We start from the raw sequence: 5000 nt of genomic DNA, 5'->3' as shown, positions 1-5000 counted from the left end.
TAGTTAAAAATGCACTCCAATGTTTATTAATTCATTAATTCATTATTTATGTTAAGCGGCAAATCTAATATAATTTGAATTAGGATAAAGTTCAACAAACCTATTTTTCCTTGCTCATTTATTTAAATTTTTTAAAATAGAAAATTGAATATATCCATTCTTCTATTCAGAACAGTTTCTTGTTCGGCGGTTATCCGCTTTTATGTGTTTAATCTAAAAGGGTTTTCCAATATGTAGCTGATTGCAGCAGGTCTATTCCTGAAAAAAAAAAAAAAAAATATATATATATATTTTGTACCTAAACGCGAAACATCTGATTGGATTTAACCTGCCTTTGGTCCGAGTCTCTTTACAAGGGAGTTCATCTCGAATACTTTCCTCTATTTAGTTTTTTTGAAGTCTGATGATTTCAAATAAGTTTTGAAAAATTTAGAAATATATTCATTATAATATATGTAGTACGACTATTTTAAATTTTCTGCTTTTTACAGGAGAGCTGCTGTTGATTGCTTTCCTTTATTTGTTTCTCTGAAGGCTGATAATTTCAAATACGTTTTAAAAAATTTAGAAATATTTTCTTTATATTACATATGGTTGGGCTAGTTTCAATTTTCTTTGACTGATTAACGTATTTTTTGTGTTAACGTATTTTCTTCTCATATCTATATTTATCTTTTTTTCACACTAAGAAAGTTGTTAAGCATAAATACGTGAATACGAATCTTCCTTTTTCAAGACAACTGATTGTTACGCTCTTTAATAAACTCGACGAAGAAGCAACGAGAGAGAGAGAGAGAGAGAGAGAGAGAGAGAGAGAGAGAGAGAGAGAGAGAGAGAGAGAGAGAGAGAGAGAGAGAGAGAGAGGTTTTAAAAAAATGACCATTGAATAGTTTTTATGACTTAATAAAATCCTGATGAATAAGCGAGGCAAGAAGGTTGCTTTGATAATCACAAGAATCCCATATGCCAATGGAACTGTGTTATAGATGAGAAAGTCTCTTGCGATCAATCTCGACAGTTTTGCCACTGGTTCTGCTGAAGAATTCCTCTTGATTTTATTTTTCCTTGTATCCTTTCCTCACTGGGCTATTTGCCCTCTTGGACGCCCTGGGCTTTTAGCATCCTGCTTTTCCAACTAGGGTTGTACCATAGCAAATAATAATAATAATAATAATAATAATAATAATAATAATAATAATAATAATAATAATAATAATAACACACGATGTAGTACCGAAAACCATCAAAACATCCGCCAAATTAATCAAATATATACCCACAATTTCTATACTTTATGTTAATTTTAGTTCAATATACAATAGAGATCAACATATATAAAATCATGGGCTTCATATTGTTGTGCTGGCTAGGTGGTAGCGTCCTTGTTTGTGGTTCGACTTCCGCTCAAACTTGTTAGTTACTTCGGTTGCTGCAACCTCACCATCTTTGTGAGCCAAGGATGAAGGGTTTGGAGGAGCCTATATGTTTATCTGCTGAGTCATCAGCAGCCATTGCCTGGCCCTCCTTTACATAGCTTGAGTGAAGAGGGGGCTTGGGCACTGATCATATGTATATAGGGTCAGTGTCTAGGTCATTGTCCTGCTTGGTAGGGAAATGTCACTGTCACTTGCCTCTGCTATTCATGAGCGGCCTTTAAAGCTTTAAAAACAGATTTATATGCCAAAAAATAATTTTTTTTTAGCCTTGACAACTATGCAGAAATATTTTCTGCTCCAGACAGAGTAAAGCAGATATCTGAAATTGAAATGATAGAGATCACATTAAAGACCTATATTTACCGTCATTATCCCCACAATTCCGCCAACCCTGAATCTCGGACGATCCAGACAATAGTTCTTCTGGAAACGGTTAATTTCCATAAATTATCCTCAGCTAATGAATTGCTACATTGAAACTAAATGCGTTAAAATGATTACCGTCCTTAAGTTAGATCTCGTTAAATATTACCCTTAATAAGCTAACGCTTTCAATTTTTACACCAATAAAAAGTGATAATGGAACTTGTGTTTTATTACTGTGCCAAGAAGTGTCCCTTGTAATTTCAAGTGCATAAACATATTTTTCAGGTGATTATATACAGTGACATAAGTAAGTGCAATTAATTGCTGACCAATGATAATAATTTGAAAATGTATAGAAGTTTTTCTATGGAGCTGATGGAGAGAATAGCACAATTGAAATTCATGAGGTAGCTTACTGGATAGATTTACAAATATCTTAGCAAAATTTATTCCCTTATCGGTCATGTTGTATCCACACGAAAGGATTATTTTCTAGCTAAAGCAAATGATCATATGATCTTTTTTTTTGTAACTAGGGATTAAAATTATATTAGACTTCCAAAATGCTTTAAAAATGTAAATTCTGACGTTGTATATCACGTGGATAACCAGCTACTGGACTAGTAAAGGTAAAGGCAATGGAGTCAGATCTCAATTTCAGTTTCATCAGAAATGATGCTCACCATAACGTCAGCTGGACAAGCCCAACAGCAGTGGCCTTCCCAGTAAAAACCTTAAAAGCATAGTTCCGGGATGGGATCGATCTGCTGAGATGCGAATGCTAGGCGAACACGTTATCACTCTTCTAGCCACTAATCCTTAACCTCTGTGCTACCATGCTCCCTTTAGCGGTTGGTACTTCCCTCACAAGTTCGTCCTTAGGTTTTCAAAAGAGTGTATGGGGAATCTGAAGATTAGACTGATGATATTGCTGAGCAAAATGAACATATGCAGCTGATGGTTGGTTGGTTAGGAGGAAGGGAGTCGCTGCCTTTCCCACAAATGTTTCGAAGAATATAACATGATTTGGTTTATTTTTATGCCACATGATTTTCAATATGTGATTGATATGAGAAAAGGTTTTATCAATATTAATCAGTTATAGACTTACGAGTCCTAAATCTGCAGTTTTGCTAAAATACGATACAACTAATTGGTGATCTCAAATACACAGTAGAGACTATTGTCAGTTTTAAGTTACCAAATTTTACAATAATAGCAATTATGATGAAAATAAATTTTTTTATGGTATAGTAAACCACCGAATTTATAGGATTGTAGCAATAAAATCCTTTCTTTTATGTGGGTTTGAAATATTCAAAGTTAGGGATGGTAGCAAAAGAGGTAGTGAATTAGTGAGTGAATGATGAGATGAAAACGCCCCAGTACTATTCGAAAAGCAATAAAAAATATAGAAATGGTCAATACTGGTGGAATTGATTGTTGGAAGTATAAAGTGAACATTTTGCAAACAAGAACATAGTTGGATGAGAGGGGAAGCAGTGATGGAGGATGTAGGATAGAGAAGTCAGCCTTTTTTGCAATTGGTAAAGAAATTGTTTACCTCTGGACGTAGCCAAGCATTGGAGACGAATTAAAGATAACCAGAAGTATTTGCCCCAATCTCTGACACTTTATTTACAAAATTATTATCGCTCCAGAGGGTCAAGTGCAGCAAGATGTTTTCGGAGAATTTACCATTGTAATATTTTAACTTTAAAATTCAAATTATATGTAAAAAATGTCTAATAACAAAATCAAAGGCTTTGTTAAATACTGGGGGGGGGGGGAAATGATAAACTAACAGGAAGTTGGTGAATCTATGTCGTTTACCAACCGTGTGGAAACAGTGAGATATGTCAGTTAAATTTAAGTATGACTTCATTATTATTATTATTGTTATCATTATATCATTATTACTACTACTACTACTACTACTACTACTACTACTACTACTACTACTACTACTACTACAGTTGATTAGAATTTACGTGATCTATTTTATTCTTATTTTATTCATTTTCGTTAGGTATTTTACAATAAAATAAATGGCCTTATCTCCAGCATATGATATATGGAACTGGGAGGAAAAACAGGCAGCCAATTGATATACTGTTTCCCCTTGAATATATAGTGTCGTGATATGTTCCCATATTAGTCACAGATGACGTATGTCTTCCCTTGCATCTCTAGCCAAATAAATACAATTTCCTTTCAGCTTTTATAAAAACAAGGATATATATGGTTGCTTTCTGTCATTTCATTAAAAAGGAATTCTGAAAAAGTATGTATAGGCACATAGCAAATATACTTGAGTTATTTTAATTAACAATTTAATGCGAAATTCGACTCTGCTTCTTTACTACCAAATCTCGAAAACAAAGTCAAAAGCCAGATAACTACTATAAAATACTAGCAGAAAGACGGTGTAAGAGATTAGTATTCAGTTCATGAAAAGGGAATTTAATAGGTCGTAAGCTTAATTTTGACTATATCAAGAGTCGAAAATCCAGCTTAATAAGGAAATGTTCATCCAAACATAGTTATAGGATGGAATACAGAATTGAGACCTTTATGTATTAACCGATCATTTCATGATAAATATATGTTTAAAATTACCCGACTCTTATCTCTCCTGGAAATTACACACGAATTACACCCAATTATACACCCTAGATTGAGAAATGGCTATTCTATATAATTAACTTTTTATATTGGGCGTTTGTGTTTTTTATCAATCACTTATACTTTATTATATTACTAATTTTTACTAATGATTTTCACCCATTAATTAAAAAAAGCTATGCTACACTTTGAATAATCTCTTTAATTGACGCTGAACTGTAATTCCCATAAACCAATCTAATCCATCTTACCAGCCATTTGTCCATTCGCTCATGAAATCCAGGTAAATCTTGCGAAATCGCTCAGATTATAAACCAAATCAAGAAGGATCTTCCTCTTCACGTACGTCAATTTTCACAAAATCTAGGTAAATGTGTTGCAAATCTCGCATCATATAGATTGGTAAGATTGCAGGGGGACTTCATTTTGTTTACAAATGCGATGAATATTCAATATGCTGATTATTGTTTGTAGTAACGGATATTGAGAAATTTCCATGTCTTGAAATCTATTCATTAATGAAATGGAGGCTCCAAGCTGTAAAATATGCAAGAAAAATATTATACTTAATAG

The sequence above is a fragment of the Palaemon carinicauda genome, chromosome 19, assembly GCF_036898095.1.
Source record: "Palaemon carinicauda isolate YSFRI2023 chromosome 19, ASM3689809v2, whole genome shotgun sequence".
Taxonomy (NCBI): domain Eukaryota; kingdom Metazoa; phylum Arthropoda; class Malacostraca; order Decapoda; family Palaemonidae; genus Palaemon; species Palaemon carinicauda.
The sequence above is the reverse complement of the archived record's forward strand: the minus strand, read 5'-3'. Positions refer to the sequence as shown.